Source organism: Equus asinus, chromosome 1 (genome assembly GCF_041296235.1).
Source record: "Equus asinus isolate D_3611 breed Donkey chromosome 1, EquAss-T2T_v2, whole genome shotgun sequence".
Taxonomy (NCBI): Eukaryota; Metazoa; Chordata; class Mammalia; order Perissodactyla; family Equidae; genus Equus; species Equus asinus.
Genome location: NC_091790.1, coordinates 4,725,523 through 4,746,722, shown reverse-complemented (window position 1 = coordinate 4,746,722; position 21,200 = coordinate 4,725,523).

Here is a 21,200-nt window from a genome sequence, read left to right as displayed (position 1 = left end):
GAGAACATACGGTGATTCCAGAAATGCAAAACGAATCACTTGGAATGAAGGGGAACGGACTGATAAACATGCCTAAGGGGGATAGCTGAGAAATACCATGACGATTCTCCTATGGAAAAGAGACAAAGGTCCCAGAAAATGGAAGGCGAACAGAAATCACCCCTGGATAATCCACAATGAAAGATGATGTCCGTCTTTAGACAGACTCTGCTGGAACGTTTGAAAGGCAGAGAAATTCACAAGCCAAAAGACGGCAGCGAAGGTCAAGGCTGGGCTAAGTGGGAAGGGTGAGTTATGAGACTGCTCCAAGCGGGCCAGGAAACCGTGTGTCCGTGAAGCTTGCCGGGACAGCAGAGACACGATTCTGACAAATCCTCTGACATCGCAGTGGACCCGAAAAACAACCTGGCCTCATCTACACAGTGCCAGACTTGGGCTCAAGTAGCATATTCAAGTCCCATTGCCCTCAACTGCAGGTTGCCAACGGAACATGAAAGGGGCCGGCCGGTGGTGCAGCGGTGAGGTCCGCACCTTCTGGGTCGGTGGCCCGGGGTGGGCCGGGTGGACCCTCGGGTGAGCCTGCTCACCACTGCTTCAGGCCTTCTGGGGCAGGCGTCCGAGGTAGTGTAGAGGCAGATGGGAAGGGACGTTAGACAGGGCCAGACTTCCACAGCAAAGACAGGAGCATTGCCAGCAGATGTGAGCTCAGCGATGCACTTCTGCCAGAACAAAACCGATTCAAAGTTGCAAAGCATAGAGAAACTGAAGCTGAAAAGAAAAAGTGAAAAACTGCATGCCAGTGAGAAGGATGAGATCTCTATGAAGAAACTTAGCAAAACAGGTGAAAGCCATGGCAATGGAAAACTAACAAACGTTAGGGGAAAGAAATTCAAGAAGACACAAGGAGAAAGAAGGAGATTCCAGGATCTAGGAGTGGAAGCATCAACACACTGGAAACGTCCCTACCAGAGCAAGGAACCTCTGGATTCCATGCAATCCCAGTCAAAGTTGCAGCAATGTTTCCCACAGAGACAGAAGAGGGAATCCTGAAGCTTCTAGCCAGCAACAAGAGACCCTGACTAGGCAAAGGAATCCTCAGGAAAACGAAAAAAGCAGGACGTGGCACACTTTCCGATTTCAACATATAGGACGAAGCACTAGGTACCGAGACGGCACAGTCTGGGCCCCAAAACAGGCACACAGACCCATGCAACACAATCGAGAATGCAGAGCCCAACTCAAACGTACATGGACAGCCCATTTTCGACCAGGGAGCCAAGAGGAGACAGCGGAGAAAGGAGAGCCTCTACCATAAACGGTGCTGGGAAGCCTGCACAGCCACATGGAACACAACGAGAGTACACCATGATGTTACACCTGGCACACACACCACCTGAAATGGATCAAAGCCTTGAATGGCAGACTTGAAACCGTGAACCTTGTAGCAGAAGACCTAGGCAGAGTGCTCTTTGCCATCTGTCTGAGCCGCCTGTTTGGAAGAAGCAAGTCCGACTGGGCCAGGGCAACCAAGTCAACAAGAAACCAACGGGACCACGTCAAATGCGGACGCTTTTGCCCAGTGAAGGAAACCATCGACTGAATGCAAAGATAGCACAACGACTGGGGGAGGATGTTTGCAAACCACACATCGGACAAGGGGTGGAAAGCCCAAAGATGCAATCAACTCGCACGTCCCCAGAAGAAAAAAAAAAACAACAAGCCAATGAAAACCTGGGCAGAAGATGGAAACAGAGATTTCCGCCAAGAAGATCGAAAGAGGGCCAACGGGTGCATGAACACTTGTTCACCGTCATTAAGTCTCAGGCCAATGCAAATGCAAACTGCAAGGGCACAGCAGCTCACTGTGGTCAGAATGGCTATAAGGAAGCAGACAGGAAGCCACAAGTGTCAGAGAGGAGGTGGAGAGAAGGGAAGCCTCCTGCACCGTTGGTGGGAGTGCAGACCAGTGCAGCCACTACGCCAAGCGGTGTGGAACTGCCTCAGAACTTGAAGAATCCATGTCCCATATGATCCAGCTATTCCTCTGCGGCGTGTTGATCCAAAGAACTCGGAAACACTCCTGCATAAAGACATGTGCACCGCTGAGTTCACCACAGCGTCGCTCCCACTACCCAAGACTTGGAAGCCTCCCTGGAGCCCAGCAAGGGACCAGTGCAGAAGGAAGATGGGCTATAGCCACGCAATGGCATACCAGTCAGCCGGAACCAAGGATGCAATCCAGCCATTTGTGACCACCAGAATGGCTGTGAGGGTTTTAGGGAAGTGAAACAAGCCCCAGGGAGCAAGGCAAGTACCGTAGGACCTCACTTAAGAGGAGAAGCAAAAACAAGTGCTCAGGAACAGGTGGCACGGGACATTTGATTGGGGGTTCCCAGAGACAAAGCGGGGAGGTGTGAGAGGGTGAAACAGATGATGAGGCACAAGTGTGTGGTGAGGGCCTGCTATTAGGCTTACGCAGGGGAAGATGATGTCAGCGACACGGAAGTCTACATCGATGAGGATGCAAATCGGAAAGATATAGGATGTTCTAATGCAGGGTTGCGGCAATAAATTCACCTCAAAGCAAAAAATCCAAAATGGGGTCCAGAATGACGGCATAAAGCTTTGGGGCTGAAAGAGATTAGAGAAGGTGAACTTCCAAGGCTGGAAAATCACCTCAAAATGCGTACTGATGCTACAGAAAGGTAGACCATTCCAAATAGATGAAGAGCAATGCTACCCACAGCACATGCTGCCTGCGAAACCCATGCACCCACGGAAAAGGTTACCGTGCAGGATGTTACTACTAATCACCTTCACGAATAATCCAAACAGGCCCACGTGTTCCCAAGCTCAGGCAAAAGGTTGGTCCAAAAGTCCAATTCAGGGCCGGCCCCGTGGCGGAGCGGGTAAGCGCCCACGTTCCGCTTGGCCGGCCCAGGCCTCACTGTTTCACATCACGGGTGCAGATCACATTAGCAGTGTTAGGAAATATAGATTTCATGGTACGGTGCGGACAGGGATCATAAACTGAGTAGCAATGGTGAGGTCACCTTCTAATACGCACCAGAAAAAGAACCGTGAGGCTTTTACAATCCATGAACGCATCTGGTACACTTCCCCAAAGGAAGCAGGAAGGAAAACATGGGACCTGCCTAGGTGGAATCGGCAGAGTGCTAGGAGATGACACGATCATTGCGCATCAGAGGATTGCCCGGGCAACTTCAACCTGGGAGGCAGTCCAGGACTTTGTCTGGGGAACGTCCACCCACTTGGCCATCTACATAAAATGTAAGAGGTGAAACCCAGGATAATCTTACAGGACAGAAACCAGTGTCTAGAGAGAATGTAGCAGGCCTTCCAAAGTTCGAGGGGCAAGACAGAAACCGACAAGAAATCGAGAAAAAGGAAAACTATCCTACCTGGAAAGGGTGAGGAGTCAGACTGGCCTGAGATGGCTCTGAAACTCTGTGTGCACGCAGGTTGTCAGGACAACTTCGAATTTTGAGGTTGTTTATGACATCACGAGGATCATGTCCGCTAAGATGGCCACACGGTTACAGACCGAGGATTGGCCTAGGCTAGGCTATTAAAGGGAGGGATACCCAGAAACAGCTTTGAGAAACAGAAAGCGGACACAGAAACTGGAAGGCATAAAACAGACGCTGATTCGAGGGGTAAGAAAGGGATCCTTGGCAAGAAGCGAGAATAGAGGGACAAGCCCCGAGAGGAGAACGTTGTCATCTATTCAAGTCTATGGGGAGGCCATGCTGATTCAAGCTTGCAACTTGATTGGAAGCAAGAGGCCGGACTTGGGCCTTATCAGACCTACGTGTTCCTTCTGCCTTAAGCATAAGCCAAAGTCAAGAATGAGGTCTTGAGGACGTTGAAGAGAAGCCTCGATGCCTCCTTTCCTAGGCCCCTGGCATTCTTTGCAGATCAGTCTCACTTTCCATAGCTCTGGCGTCACGGGGGCCCACTGGGTACATGCTAATGTGTCCCAAGACATGTCTTGGAAGCCTTGAAGGAATGGAGCCCTGTCACGCTTGGGCTATGTCTCTTTGTTTGGAAGTGCTCTACAAGGGTGCTGAAAAGCACCCTTTTCCACAGGGCTTCGTTCCTTCGTGAAGGCTGCCCTCCCAGGCTAGTGTGCTCAGTTTGCCTCCATCGAAATTCTCTCCCCCTACCTCTTGCCGTAGAAGGATTATGGATTATGTGTTTTGACACCACATGTAAGGAAGTGGGCTGAAAATGAGAACATTACAATTCTGTTTCAAGAAAAATAAACAGGCCTGGGCTGAGGATGTAAGGCAAACAAATGGCACAGCCTATAGTAAGAAAGGAAGCCCGTATCTAGACGGCACCTGGGGGAACGTTCCAGGATCAGGGGTGAAGTTCGAAACTTCCCAAATCCGGAAAGGAGACAGAAAAATATCTTTCCTGGAGAGAGGAATCCATCAGATTCGTCTAATTTGTCTTGGAAACATTGTGTCCGTGAAGGGGGATGCCAGGACCACCTCGAGTTTGGAGTTTCTGACCTCAGGATGTCAAACCAACCCAGATGACCACGTGTTCCCAGTGCTTAGTTTGACCCAGGCTAGGACAGCAAAGACTCCTTCAAGTGACCGGTGCAAATTCAAAGACAACAACCAAGAGTCACGAAAGCACTCACACCTCGGCCTAGAGAACATACAGTGATTCCAGAAATGCCAAACGAATCACTTGGAATGAAGGGGAACGGACTGATAAGCATGTCTAAGGGGGATAGCTGAGAAATACCATGACGATTCTCCTATGGAAAAGAGACAAAGGTCCCAGAAAATGGAAGGCGAACAGAAATCACCCCTGGATAATCCACAATGAAAGATGATGTCCGTCTTTAGACAGACTCTGCTGGAACGTTTGAAAGGCAGAGAAATTCACAAGCCAAAAGACGGCAGCGAAGGTCAAGGCTGGGCTAAGTGGGAAGGGTGAGTTATGAGACTGCTCCAAGCGGGCCAGGAAACCGTGTGTCCGTGAAGCTTGCCGGGACAGCAGAGACACGATTCTGACAAATCCTCTGACATCGCAGTGGACCCGAAAAACAACCTGGCCTCATCTACACAGTGCCAGACTTGGGCTCAAGTAGCATATTCAAGTCCCATTGCCCTCAACTGCAGGTTGCCAACGGAACATGAAAGGGGCCGGCCGGTGGTGCAGCGGTGAGGTCCGCACCTTCTGGGTCGGTGGCCCGGGGTGGGCCGGGTGGACCCTCGGGTGAGCCTGCTCACCACTGCTTCAGGCCTTCTGGGGCAGGCGTCCGAGGTAGTGTAGAGGCAGATGGGAAGGGACGTTAGACAGGGCCAGACTTCCACAGCAAAGACAGGAGCATTGCCAGCAGATGTGAGCTCAGCGATGCACTTCTGCCAGAACAAAACCGATTCAAAGTTGCAAAGCATAGAGAAACTGAAGCTGAAAAGAAAAAGTGAAAAACTGCATGCCAGTGAGAAGGATGAGATCTCTATGAAGAAACTTAGCAAAACAGGTGAAAGCCATGGCAATGGAAAACTAACAAACGTTGGGGGAAAGAAATTCAAGAAGACACAAGGAGAAAGAAGGAGATTCCAGGATCTAGGAGTGGAAGCATCAACACACTGGAAACGTCCCTACCAGAGCAAGGAACCTCTGGATTCCATGCAATCCCAGTCAAAGTTGCAGCAATGTTTCCCACAGAGACAGAAGAGGGAATGCTAAAGTTTCTAGCCAGCAACAAGAGACCCTGACTAGGCAAAGGAATCCTCAGGAAAACGAAAAAAGCAGGACGTGGCACACTTTCCGATTTCAACATATAGGACGAAGCACTAGGTACCGAGACGGCACAGTCTGGGCCCCGAAACAGGCACACAGACCCATGCAACAGAATCGAGAACCCAGAGCCCAACTCAAACGTACATGGACAGCCCATTTTCGACCAGGGAGCCAAGAGGAGACAGCGGAGAAAGGAGAGCCTCTACCATAAACGGTGCTGGGAAGCCTGCACAGCCACATGGAACACAACGAGAGTACACCATGATGTTACACCTGGCACACACACCACCTGAAATGGATCAAAGCCTTGAATGGCAGACTTGAAACCGTGAACCTTGTAGCAGAAGACCTAGGCAGAGTGCTCTTTGCCATCTGTCTGAGCCGCCTGTTTGGAAGAAGCAAGTCCGACTGGGCCAGGGCAACCAAGTCAACAAGAAACCAACGGGACCACGTCAAATGCGGACGCTTCTGCCCAGTGAAGGAAACCATCGACTGAATGGAAAGATAGCACAACGACTGGGGGAGGATGTTTGCAAACCACACATCGGACAAGGGGTGGAAAGCCCAAAGATGCAATCAACTCGCACGTCCCCAGAAGAAAAAAAAAACAACAAGCCAATGAAAACCTGGGCAGAAGATGGAAACAGAGATTTCCGCCAAGAAGATCGAAAGAGGGCCAACGGGTGCATGAACACTTGTCCACCGTCATTAAGTCTCAGGCCAATGCAAATGCAAACTGCAAGGGCACAGCAGCTCACTGTGGTCAGAATGGCTATAAGGAAGCAGACAGGAAGCCACAAGTGTCAGAGAGGAGGTGGAGAGAAGGGAAGCCTCCTGCACCGTTGGTGGGAGTGCAGACCGGTGCAGCCACTACGCCAAGCGGTGTGGAACTGCCTCAGAACTTGAAGAATCCATGTCCCATATGATCCAGCTATTCCTCTGCGGCGTGTTGATCCAAAGAACTCGGAAACACTCCTGCATAAAGACATGTGCACCGCTGAGTTCACCACAGCGTCGCTCCCACTACCCAAGACTTGGAAGCCTCCCTGGAGCCCAGCAAGGGACCAGTGCAGAAGGAAGATGGGCTATAGCCACGCAATGGCATACCAGTCAGCCGGAACCAAGGATGCAATCCAGCCATTTGTGACCACCAGAATGGCTGTGAGGGTTTTAGGGAAGTAAAACAAGCCCCAGGGAGCAAGGCAAGTACCGTAGGACCTCACTTAAGAGGAGAAGCAAAAACAAGCGCTCAGGAACAGGTGGCACGGGACATTTGATTGGGGGTTCCCAGAGACAAAGCGGGGAGGTGTGAGAGGGTGAAACAGATGATGAGGCACAAGTGTGTGGTGAGGGCCTGCTATTAGGCTTACGCAGGGGAAGATGATGTAAGCTACACGGAAGTCTACATCGATGAGGATGCAAATCGGAAAGATATAGGATGTTCTAATGCAGGGTTGGGGCAATAAATTCACCTCAAAGCAAAAAATCCAAAATGGGGTCCAGAATGACGGCATAAAGCTTTGGGGCTGAAAGAGATTAGAGAAGGTGAACTTCCAAGGCTGGAAAATCACCTCAAAATGCGTACTGATGCTACAGAAAGGTAGACCATTCCAAATAGATGAAGAGCAATGCTACCCACAGCACATGCTGCCTGCTAAACCCATGCACCAACGGAAAAGCTTACCGTCCAGGATGTTACTACTAATCACCTTCACGAATAATCCAAACAGGCCCACGTGTTCCCAAGCTCAGGCAAAAGGTTGGTCCAAAAGTCCAATTCAGGGCCGGCCCCGTGGCGGAGCGCGTAAGCGCCCACGTTCCGCTTGGCCGGCCCAAGCCTCACTGTTTCACATCACGGGTGCAGATCACATTAGCAGTGTTAGGAAATATAGATTTCTTGGTACGGTGCGGACAGGGATCATAAACTGAGTAGCAATGGTGAGGTCACCTTCTAATACGCACCAGAAAAAGAACCGTGAGCCTTTTACAATCCATGAACGCATCTGGTACACTTCCCCAAAGGAAGCAGGAAGGAAAACATGGGACCTGCCTAGGTGGAATCGGCAGAGTGCTAGGAGATGACACGATCATTGCGCATCAGAGGATTGCCCGGGCAACATCAACCTGGGAGGGAGTCCAGGACTTTCTCTGGGGAACGTCCACCCACTTGGCCATCTACATAAAATGTAAGAGGTGAAACCCAGGATAATCTTACAGGACAGAAACCAGTGTCTAGAGAGAATGTAGCAGGCCTTCCAAAGTTCGAGGGGCAAGACAGAAACCGACAAGAAATCGAGAAAAAGGAAAACTATCCTACCTGGAAAGGGTGAGGAGTCAGACTGGCCTGAGATGGCTCTGAAACTCTGTGTGCACGCAGGTTGTCAGGACAACTTCGAATTTTGAGGTTGTTTATGACATCACGAGGATCATGTCCGCCAAGATGGCCACACGGTTACAGACCGAGGATTGGCCTAGGCTAGGCTATTAACGGGAGGGATACCCAGAAACAGCTTTGAGAAACAGAAAGCGGACACAGAAACTGGAAGGCATAAAACAGACGCTGATTCGAGGGGTAAGAAAGGGATCCTTGGCAAGAAGCGAGAATAGAGGGAAAAGCCCCTAGAGGAGAACGTTGTCATCTATTCAAGTCTATGGGGAGGCCATGCTGATTCAAGCTTGCAACTTGATTGGAAGCAAGAGGCCGGACTTGGGCCTTATTAGACCTACGTGGTCCTTCTGCCTTAAGCATAAGCCAAAGTCAAGAATGAGGTCTTGAGGACGTTGAAGAGAAGCCTCGATGCCTCCTTTCCTAGGCCCCTGGCATTCTTTGCAGATCAGTCTCACTTTCCATAGCTCTGGCGTCACGGGGGCCCACTGGGTACATGCTAATGTGTCCCAAGACATGTCTTGGAAGCCTTGAAGGAATGGAGCCCTGTCACGCTTGGGCTATGTCTCTTGGTTTGGAAGTGCTCTACAAGGGTGCTGAAAAGCACCCTTTTCCACAGGCCTTCGTTCCTTCGTGAAGGCTGCCCTCCCAGGCTAGTGTGCTCAGTTTGCCTCCATCGAAATTCTCTCCCCCTACCTCTTGCCGTAGAAGGATTATGGATTATGTGTTTTGACACCACATGTAAGGAAGTGGGCTGAAAATGAGAACATTACAATTCTGTTTCAAGAAAAAGAAACAGGCCAGGGCTGAGGACGTAAGGCAAACAAATGGCACAGCCCAGAGAAATAAAGTAAGCCCGTATCTAGACGGCACCTGGGGGAACGTTCCAGGATCAGGGGTGAAGTTCGAAACTTCCCAAATCCGGAAAGGAGACAGAAAAATATCTTTCCTGGAGAGAGGAATCCATCAGATTCGTCTAATTTGTCTTGGAAACATTGTGTCCGTGAGGGGGGATGCCAGGACCACCTCGAGTTTGGAGTTTCTGACCTCAGGATGTCAAACCAACCCAGATGACCACGTGTTCCCAGTGCTTAGTTTGACCCAGGCTAGGACAGCAAAGACTCCTTCAAGTGACCGGTGCAAATTCAAAGACAACAACCAAGAGTCACGAAAGCACTCACACCTCGGCCTAGAGAACATACGGTGATTCCAGAAATGCCAAATGAATCACTTGGAATGAAGGGGAACGGACTGATAAGCATGTCTAAGGGGGATAGCTGAGAAATACCATGACGATTCTCCTATGGAAAAGAGACAAAGGTCCCAGAAAATGGAAGGCGAACAGAAATCACACCTGGATAATCCACAATGAAAGATGATGTCCGTCTTTAGACAGACTCTGCTGGAACGTTTGAAAGGCAGAGAAATTCACAAGCCAAAAGACGGCAGCGAAGGTCAAGGCTGGGCTAAGTGGGAAGGGTGAGTTATGAGACTGCTCCAAGCGGGCCAGGAAACCGTGTGTCCGTGAAGCTTGCCGGGACAGCAGAGACACGATTCTGACAAATCCTCTGACATCGCAGTGGACCCGAAAAACAACCTGGCCTCATCTACACAGTGCCAGACTTGGGCTCAAGTAGCATATTCAAGTCCCATTGCCCTCAACTGCAGGTTGCCAACGGAACATGAAAGGGGCCGGCCGGTGGTGCAGCGGTGAGGTCCGCACCTTCTGGGTCGGTGGCCCGGGGTGGGCCGGGTGGACCCTCGGGTGAGCCTGCTCACCACTGCTTCAGGCCTTCTGGGGCAGGCGTCCGAGGTAGTGTAGAGGCAGATGGGAAGGGACGTTAGACAGGGCCAGACTTCCACAGCAAAGACAGGAGCATTGCCAGCAGATGTGAGCTCAGCGATGCACTTCTGCCAGAACAAAACCGATTCAAAGTTGCAAAGCATAGAGAAACTGAAGCTGAAAAGAAAAAGTGAAAAACTGCATGCCAGTGAGAAGGATGAGATCTCTATGAAGAAACTTAGCAAAACAGGTGAAAGCCATGGCAATGGAAAACTAACAAACGTTGGGGGAAAGAAATTCAAGAAGACACAAGGAGAAAGAAGGAGATTCCAGGATCTAGGAGTGGAAGCATCAACACACTGGAAACGTCCCTACCAGAGCAAGGAACCTCTGGATTCCATGCAATCCCAGTCAAAGTTGCAGCAATGTTTCCCACAGAGACAGAAGAGGGAATGCTAAAGTTTCTAGCCAGCAACAAGAGACCCTGACTAGGCAAAGGAATCCTCAGGAAAACGAAAAAAGCAGGACGTGGCACACTTTCCGATTTCAACATATAGGACGAAGCACTAGGTACCGAGACGGCACAGTCTGGGCCCCAAAACAGGCACACAGACCCATGCAACAGAATCGAGAACCCAGAGCCCAACTCAAACGTACATGGACAGCCCATTTTAGACCAGGGAGCCAAGAGGAGACAGCGGAGAAAGGAGAGCCTCTACCATAAACGGTGCTGGGAAGCCTGCACAGCCACATGGAACACAACGAGAGTACACCATGATGTTACACCTGGCACACACACCACCTGAAATGGATCAAAGCCTTGAATGGCAGACTTGAAACCGTGAACCTTGTAGCAGAAGACCTAGGCAGAGTGCTCTTTGCCATCTGTCTGAGCCGCCTGTTTGGAAGAAGCAAGTCCGACTGGGCCAGGGCAACCAAGTCAACAAGAAACCAACGGGACCACGTCAAATGCGGACGCTTCTGCCCAGTGAAGGAAACCATCGACTGAATGGAAAGATAGCACAACGACTGGGGGAGGATGTTTGCAAACCACACATCGGACAAGGGGTGGAAAGCCCAAAGATGCAATCAACTCGCACGTCCCCAGAAGAAAAAAAAAACAACAAGCCAATGAAAACCTGGGCAGAAGATGGAAACAGAGATTTCCGCCAAGAAGATCGAAAGAGGGCCAACGGGTGCATGAACACTTGTTCACCGTCATTAAGTCTCAGGCCAATGCAAATGCAAACTGCAAGGGCACAGCAGCTCACTGTGGTCAGAATGGCTATAAGGAAGCAGACAGGAAGCCACAAGTGTCAGAGAGGAGGTGGAGAGAAGGGAAGCCTCCTGCACCGTTGGTGGGAGTGCAGACCGGTGCAGCCACTACGCCAAGCGGTGTGGAACTGCCTCAGAACTTGAAGAATCCATGTCCCATATGATCCAGCTATTCCTCTGCGGCGTGTTGATCCAAAGAACTCGGAAACACTCCTGCATAAAGACATGTGCACCGCTGAGTTCACCACAGCGTCGCTCCCACTACCCAAGACTTGGAAGCCTCCCTGGAGCCCAGCAAGGGACCAGTGCAGAAGGAAGATGGGCTATAGCCACGCAATGGCATACCAGTCAGCCGGAACCAAGGATGCAATCCAGCCATTTGTGACCACCAGAATGGCTGTGAGGGTTTTAGGGAAGTAAAACAAGCCCCAGGGAGCAAGGCAAGTACCGTAGGACCTCACTTAAGAGGAGAAGCAAAAACAAGCGCTCAGGAACAGGTGGCACGGGACATTTGATTGGGGGTTCCCAGAGACAAAGCGGGGAGGTGTGAGAGGGTGAAACAGATGATGAGGCACAAGTGTGTGGTGAGGGCCTGCTATTAGGCTTACGCAGGGGAAGATGATGTAAGCTACACGGAAGTCTACATCGATGAGGATGCAAATCGGAAAGATATAGGATGTTCTAATGCAGGGTTGCGGCAATAAATTCACCTCAAAGCAAAAAATCCAAAATGGGGTCCAGAATGACGGCATAAAGCTTTGGGGCTGAAAGAGATTAGAGAAGGTGAACTTCCAAGGCTGGAAAATCACCTCAAAATGCGTACTGATGCTACAGAAAGGTAGACCATTCCAAATAGATGAAGAGCACTGCTACCCACAGCACATGCTGCCTGCTAGACCCATGCACCAACGGAAAAGCTTACCGTCCAGGATGTTACTACTAATCACCTTCACGAATAATCCAAACAGGCCCACGTGTTCCCAAGCTCAGGCAAAAGGTTGGTCCAAAAGTCCAATTCAGGGCCGGCCCCGTGGCGGAGCGCGTAAGCGCCCACGTTCCGCTTGGCCGGCCCAAGCCTCACTGTTTCACATCACGGGTGCAGATCACATTAGCAGTGTTAGGAAATATAGATTTCTTGGTACGGTGCGGACAGGGATCATAAACTGAGTAGCAATGGTGAGGTCACCTTCTAATACGCACCAGAAAAAGAACCGTGAGCCTTTTACAATCCATGAACGCATCTGGTACACTTCCCCAAAGGAAGCAGGAAGGAAAACATGGGACCTGCCTAGGTGGAATCGGCAGAGTGCTAGGAGATGACACGATCATTGCGCATCAGAGGATTGCCCGGGCAACATCAACCTGGGAGGGAGTCCAGGACTTTCTCTGGGGAACGTCCACCCACTTGGCCATCTACATAAAATGTAAGAGGTGAAACCCAGGATAATCTTACAGGACAGAAACCAGTGTCTAGAGAGAATGTAGCAGGCCTTCCAAAGTTCGAGGGGCAAGACAGAAACCGACAAGAAATCGAGAAAAAGGAAAACTATCCTACCTGGAAAGGGTGAGGAGTCAGACTGGCCTGAGATGGCTCTGAAACTCTGTGTGCACGCAGGTTGTCAGGACAACTTCGAATTTTGAGGTTGTTTATGACATCACGAGGATCATGTCCGCCAAGATGGCCACACGGTTACAGACCGAGGATTGGCCTAGGCTAGGCTATTAACGGGAGGGATACCCAGAAACAGCTTTGAGAAACAGAAAGCGGACACAGAAACTGGAAGGCATAAAACAGACGCTGATTCGAGGGGTAAGAAAGGGATCCTTGGCAAGAAGCGAGAATAGAGGGAAAAGCCCCTAGAGGAGAACGTTGTCATCTATTCAAGTCTATGGGGAGGCCATGCTGATTCAAGCTTGCAACTTGATTGGAAGCAAGAGGCCGGACTTGGGCCTTATTAGACCTACGTGGTCCTTCTGCCTTAAGCATAAGCCAAAGTCAAGAATGAGGTCTTGAGGACGTTGAAGAGAAGCCTCGATGCCTCCTTTCCTAGGCCCCTGGCATTCTTTGCAGATCAGTCTCACTTTCCATAGCTCTGGCGTCACGGGGGCCCACTGGGTACATGCTAATGTGTCCCAAGACATGTCTTGGAAGCCTTGAAGGAATGGAGCCCTGTCACGCTTGGGCTATGTCTCTTGGTTTGGAAGTGCTCTACAAGGGTGCTGAAAAGCACCCTTTTCCACAGGCCTTCGTTCCTTCGTGAAGGCTGCCCTCCCAGGCTAGTGTGCTCAGTTTGCCTCCATCGAAATTCTCTCCCCCTACCTCTTGCCGTAGAAGGATTATGGATTATGTGTTTTGACACCACATGTAAGGAAGTGGGCTGAAAATGAGAACATTACAATTCTGTTTCAAGAAAAATAAACAGGCCTGGGCTGAGGATGTAAGGCAAACAAATGGCACAGCCTATAGTAAGAAAGGAAGCCCGTATCTAGACGGCACCTGGGGGAACGTTCCAGGATCAGGGGTGAAGTTCGAAACTTCCCAAATCCGGAAAGGAGACAGAAAAATATCTTTCCTGGAGAGAGGAATCCATCAGATTCGTCTAATTTGTCTTGGAAACATTGTGTCCGTGAAGGGGGATGCCAGGACCACCTCGAGTTTGGAGTTTCTGACCTCAGGATGTCAAACCAACCCAGATGACCACGTGTTCCCAGTGCTTAGTTTGACCCAGGCTAGGACAGCAAAGACTCCTTCAAGTGACCGGTGCAAATTCAAAGACAACAACCAAGAGTCACGAAAGCACTCACACCTCGGCCTAGAGAACATACGGTGATTCCAGAAATGCAAAACGAATCACTTGGAATGAAGGGGAACGGACTGATAAGCATGTCTAGGGGGATAGCTGAGAAATACCATGACGATTCTCCTATGGAAAAGAGACAAAGGTCCCAGAAAATGGAAGGCGAACAGAAATCACCCCTGGATAATCCACAATGAAAGATGATGTCCGTCTTTAGACAGACTCTGCTGGAACGTTTGAAAGGCAGAGAAATTCACAAGCCAAAAGACGGCAGCGAAGGTCAAGGCTGGGCTAAGTGGGAAGGGTGAGTTATGAGACTGCTCCAAGCGGGCCAGGAAACCGTGTGTCCGTGAAGCTTGCCGGGACAGCAGAGACACGATTCTGACAAATCCTCTGACATCGCAGTGGACCCGAAAAACAACCTGGCCTCATCTACACAGTGCCAGACTTGGGCTCAAGTAGCATATTCAAGTCCCATTGCCCTCAACTGCAGGTTGCCAACGGAACATGAAAGGGGCCGGCCGGTGGTGCAGCGGTGAGGTCCGCACCTTCTGGGTCGGTGGCCCGGGGTGGGCCGGGTGGACCCTCGGGTGAGCCTGCTCACCACTGCTTCAGGCCTTCTGGGGCAGGCGTCCGAGGTAGTGTAGAGGCAGATGGGAAGGGACGTTAGACAGGGCCAGACTTCCACAGCAAAGACAGGAGCATTGCCAGCAGATGTGAGCTCAGCGATGCACTTCTGCCAGAACAAAACCGATTCAAAGTTGCAAAGCATAGAGAAACTGAAGCTGAAAAGAAAAAGTGAAAAACTGCATGCCAGTGAGAAGGATGAGATCTCTATGAAGAAACTTAGCAAAACAGGTGAAAGCCATGGCAATGGAAAACTAACAAACGTTGGGGGAAAGAAATTCAAGAAGACACAAGGAGAAAGAAGGAGATTCCAGGATCTAGGAGTGGAAGCATCAACACACTGGAAACGTCCCTACCAGAGCAAGGAACCTCTGGATTCCATGCAATCCCAGTCAAAGTTGCAGCAATGTTTCCCACAGAGACAGAAGAGGGAATGCTAAAGTTTCTAGCCAGCAACAAGAGACCCTGACTAGGCAAAGGAATCCTCAGGAAAACGAAAAAAGCAGGACGTGGCACACTTTCCGATTTCAACATATAGGACGAAGCACTAGGTACCGAGACGGCACAGTCTGGGCCCCGAAACAGGCACACAGACCCATGCAACAGAATCGAGAACCCAGAGCCCAACTCAAACGTACATGGACAGCCCATTTTCGACCAGGGAGCCAAGAGGAGACAGCGGAGAAAGGAGAGCCTCTACCATAAACGGTGCTGGGAAGCCTGCACAGCCACATGGAACACAACGAGAGTACAGCATGATGTTACACCTGGCACACACACCACCTGAAATGGATCAAAGCCTTGAAGGGCAGACTTGAAACCGTGAACCTTGTAGCAGAAGACCTAGGCAGAGTGCTCTTTGCCATCTGTCTGAGCCGCCTGTTTGGAAGAAGCAAGTCCGACTGGGCCAGGGCAACCAAGTCAACAAGAAACCAACGGGACCACGTCAAATGCGGACGCTTCTGCCCAGTGAAGGAAACCATCGACTGAATGGAAAGATAGCACAACGACTGGGGGAGGATGTTTGCAAACCACACATCGGACAAGGGGTGGAAAGCCCAAAGATGCAATCAACTCGCACGTCCCCAGAAGAAAAAAAAAACAACAAGCCAATGAAAACCTGGGCAGAAGATGGAAACAGAGATTTCCGCCAAGAAGATCGAAAGAGGGCCAACGGGTGCATGAACACTTGTTCACCGTCATTAAGTCTCAGGCCAATGCAAATGCAAACTGCAAGGGCACAGCAGCTCACTGTGGTCAGAATGGCTATAAGGAAGCAGACAGGAAGCCACAAGTGTCAGAGAGGAGGTGGAGAGAAGGGAAGCCTCCTGCACCGTTGGTGGGAGTGCAGACCGGTGCAGCCACTACGCCAAGCGGTGTGGAACTGCCTCAGAACTTGAAGAATCCATGTCCCATATGATCCAGCTATTCCTCTGCGGCGTGTTGATCCAAAGAACTCGGAAACACTCCTGCATAAAGACATGTGCACCGCTGAGTTCACCACAGCGTCGCTCCCACTACCCAAGACTTGGAAGCCTCCCTGGAGCCCAGCAAGGGACCAGTGCAGAAGGAAGATGGGCTATAGCCACGCAATGGCATACCAGTCAGCCGGAACCAAGGATGCAATCCAGCCATTTGTGACCACCAGAATGGCTGGGAGGGTTTTAGGGAAGTAAAACAAGCCCCAGGGAGCAAGGCAAGTACCGTAGGACCTCACTTAAGAGGAGAAGCAAAAACAAGCGCTCAGGAACAGGTGGCACGGGACATTTGATTGGGGGTTCCCAGAGACAGAGCGGGGAGGTGTGAGAGGGTGAAACAGATGATGAGGCACAAGTGTGTGGTGAGGGCCTGCTATTAGGCTTACGCAGGGGAAGATGATGTAAGCTACACGGAAGTCTACATCGATGAGGATGCAAATCGGAAAGATATAGGATGTTCTAATGCAGGGTTGGGGCAATAAATTCACCTCAAAGCAAAAAATCCAAAATGGGGTCCAGAATGACGGCATAAAGCTTTGGGGCTGAAAGAGATTAGAGAAGGTGAACTTCCAAGGCTGGAAAATCACCTCAAAATGCGTACTGATGCTACAGAAAGGTAGACCATTCCAAATAGATGAAGAGCACTGCTACCCACAGCACATGCTGCCTGCTAAACCCATGCACCAACGGAAAAGCTTACCGTCCAGGATGTTACTACTAATCACCTTCACGAATAATCCAAACAGGCCCACGTGTTCCCAAGCTCAGGCAAAAGGTTGGTCCAAAAGTCCAATTCAGGGCCGGCCCCGTGGCGGAGCGCGTAAGCACCCACGTTCCGCTTGGCCGGCCCAAGCCTCACTGTTTCACATCACGGGTGCAGATCACATTAGCAGTGTTAGGAAATATAGATTTCTTGGTACGGTGCGGACAGGGATCATAAACTGAGTAGCAATGGTGAGGTCACCTTCTAATACGCACCAGAAAAAGAACCGTGAGCCTTTTACAATCCATGAACGCATCTGGTACACTTCCCCAAAGGAAGCAGGAAGGAAAACATGGGACCTGCCTAGGTGGAATCGGCAGAGTGCTAGGAGATGACACGATCATTGCGCATCAGAGGATTGCCCGGGCAACATCAACCTGGGAGGGAGTCCAGGACTTTCTCTGGGGAACGTCCACCCACTTGGCCATCTACATAAAATGTAAGAGGTGAAACCCAGGATAATCTTACAGGACAGAAACCAGTGTCTAGAGAGAATGTAGCAGGCCTTCCAAAGTTCGAGGGGCAAGACAGAAACCGACAAGAAATCGAGAAAAAGGAAAACTATCCTACCTGGAAAGGGTGAGGAGTCAGACTGGCCTGAGATGGCTCTGAAACTCTGTGTGCACGCAGGTTGTCAGGACAACTTCGAATTTTGAGGTTGTTTATGACATCACGAGGATCATGTCCGCCAAGATGGCCACACGGTTACAGACCGAGGATTGGCCTAGGCTAGGCTATTAACGGGAGGGATACCCAGAAACAGCTTTGAGAAACAGAAAGCGGACACAGAAACTGGAAGGCATAAAACAGACGCTGATTCGAGGGGTAAGAAAGGGATCCTTGGCAAGAAGCGAGAATAGAGGGAAAAGCCCCTAGAGGAGAACGTTGTCATCTATTCAAGTCTATGGGGAGGCCATGCTGATTCAAGCTTGCAACTTGATTGGAAGCAAGAGGCCGGACTTGGGCCTTATTAGACCTACGTGGTCCTTCTGCCTTAAGCATAAGCCAAAGTCAAGAATGAGGTCTTGAGGACGTTGAAGAGAAGCCTCGATGCCTCCTTTCCTAGGCCCCTGGCATTCTTTGCAGATCAGTCTCACTTTCCATAGCTCTGGCGTCACGGGGGCCCACTGGGTACATGCTAATGTGTCCCAAGACATGTCTTGGAAGCCTTGAAGGAATGGAGCCCTGTCACGCTTGGGCTATGTCTCTTGGTTTGGAAGTGCTCTACAAGGGTGCTGAAAAGCACCCTTTTCCACAGGCCTTCGTTCCTTCGTGAAGGCTGCCCTCCCAGGCTAGTGTGCTCAGTTTGCCTCCATCGAAATTCTCTCCCCCTACCTCTTGCCGTAGAAGGATTATGGATTATGTGTTTTGACACCACATGTAAGGAAGTGGGCTGAAAATGAGAACATTACAATTCTGTTTCAAGAAAAATAAACAGGCCTGGGCTGAGGATGTAAGGCAAACAAATGGCACAGCCTATAGTAAGAAAGGAAGCCCGTATCTAGACGGCACCTGGGGGAACGTTCCAGGATCAGGGGTGAAGTTCGAAACTTCCCAAATCCGGAAAGGAGACAGAAAAATATCTTTCCTGGAGAGAGGAATCCATCAGATTCGTCTAATTTGTCTTGGAAACATTGTGTCCGTGAAGGGGGATGCCAGGACCACCTCGAGTTTGGAGTTTCTGACCTCAGGATGTCAAACCAACCCAGATGACCACGTGTTCCCAGTGCTTAGTTTGACCCAGGCTAGGACAGCAAAGACTCCTTCAAGTGACCGGTGCAAATTCAAAGACAACAACCAAGAGTCACGAAAGCACTCACACCTCGGCCTAGAGAACATACGGTGATTCCAGAAATGCAAAACGAATCACTTGGAATGAAGGGGAACGGACTGATAAGCATGTCTAGGGGGATAGCTGAGAAATACCATGACGATTCTCCTATGGAAAAGAGACAAAGGTCCCAGAAAATGGAAGGCGAACAGAAATCACCCCTGGATAATCCACAATGAAAGATGATGTCCGTCTTTAGACAGACTCTGCTGGAACGTTTGAAAGGCAGAGAAATTCACAAGCCAAAAGACGGCAGCGAAGGTCAAGGCTGGGCTAAGTGGGAAGGGTGAGTTATGAGACTGCTCCAAGCGGGCCAGGAAACCGTGTGTCCGTGAAGCTTGCCGGGACAGCAGAGACACGATTCTGACAAATCCTCTGACATCGCAGTGGACCCGAAAAACAACCTGGCCTCATCTACACAGTGCCAGACTTGGGCTCAAGTAGCATATTCAAGTCCCATTGCCCTCAACTGCAGGTTGCCAACGGAACATGAAAGGGGCCGGCCGGTGGTGCAGCGGTGAGGTCCGCACCTTCTGGGTCGGTGGCCCGGGGTGGGCCGGGTGGACCCTCGGGTGAGCCTGCTCACCACTGCTTCAGGCCTTCTGGGGCAGGCGTCCGAGGTAGTGTAGAGGCAGATGGGAAGGGACGTTAGACAGGGCCAGACTTCCACAGCAAAGACAGGAGCATTGCCAGCAGATGTGAGCTCAGCGATGCACTTCTGCCAGAACAAAACCGATTCAAAGTTGCAAAGCATAGAGAAACTGAAGCTGAAAAGAAAAAGTGAAAAACTGCATGCCAGTGAGAAGGATGAGATCTCTATGAAGAAACTTAGCAAAACAGGTGAAAGCCATGGCAATGGAAAACTAACAAACGTTGGGGGAAAGAAATTCAAGAAGACACAAGGAGAAAGAAGGAGATTCCAGGATCTAGGAGTGGAAGCATCAACACACTGGAAACGTCCCTACCAGAGCAAGGAACCTCTGGATTCCATGCAATCCCAGTCAAAGTTGCAGCAATGTTTCCCACAGAGACAGAAGAGGGAATGCTAAAGTTTCTAGCCAGCAACAAGAGACCCTGACTAGGCAAAGGAATCCTCAGGAAAACGAAAAAAGCAGGACGTGGCACACTTTCCGATTTCAACATATAGGACGAAGCACTAGGTACCGAGACGGCACAGTCTGGGCCCCGAAACAGGCACACAGACCCATGCAACAGAATCGAGAACCCAGAGCCCAACTCAAACGTACATGGACAGCCCATTTTCGACCAGGGAGCCAAGAGGAGACAGCGGAGAAAGGAGAGCCTCTACCATAAACGGTGCTGGGAAGCCTGCACAGCCACATGGAACACAACGAGAGTACACCATGATGTTACACCTGGCACACACACCACCTGAAATGGATCAAAGCCTTGAATGGCAGACTTGAAACCGTGAACCTTGTAGCAGAAGACCTAGGCAGAGTGCTCTTTGCCATCTGTCTGAGCCGCCTGTTTGGAAGAAGCAAGTCCGACTGGGCCAGGGCAACCAAGTCAACAAGAAACCAACGGGACCACGTCAAATGCGGACGCTTCTGCCCAGTGAAGGAAACCATCGACTGAATGGAAAGATAGCACAACGACTGGGGGAGGATGTTTGCAAACCACACATCGGACAAGGGGTGGAAAGCCCAAAGATGCAATCAACTCGCACGTCCCCAGAAGAAAAAAAAAACAACAAGCCAATGAAAACCTGGGCAGAAGATGGAAACAGAGATTTCCGCCAAGAAGATCGAAAGAGGGCCAACGGGTGCATGAACACTTGTTCACCGTCATTAAGTCTCAGGCCAATGCAAATGCAAACTGCAAGGGCACAGCAGCTCACTGTGGTCAGAATGGCTATAAGGAAGCAGACAGGAAGCCACAAGTGTCAGAGAGGAGGTGGAGAGAAGGGAAGCCTCCTGCACCGTTGGTGGGAGTGCAGACCGGTGCAGCCACTACGCCAAGCGGTGTGGAACTGCCTCAGAACTTGAAGAATCCATGTCCCATATGATCCAGCTATTCCTCTGCGGCGTGTTGATCCAAAGAACTCGGAAACACTCCTGCATAAAGACATGTGCACCGCTGAGTTCACCACAGCGTCGCTCCCACTACCCAAGACTTGGAAGCCTCCCTGGAGCCCAGCAAGGGACCAGTGCAGAAGGAAGATGGGCTATAGCCACGCAATGGCATACCAGTCAGCCGGAACCAAGGATGCAATCCAGCCATTTGTGACCACCAGAATGGCTGTGAGGGTTTTAGGGAAGTAAAACAAGCCCCAGGGAGCAAGGCAAGTACCGTAGGACCTCACTTAAGAGGAGAAGCAAAAACAAGCGCTCAGGAACAGGTGGCACGGGACATTTGATTGGGGGTTCCCAGAGACAAAGCGGGGAGGTGTGAGAGGGTGAAACAGATGATGAGGCACAAGTGTGTGGTGAGGGCCTGCTATTAGGCTTA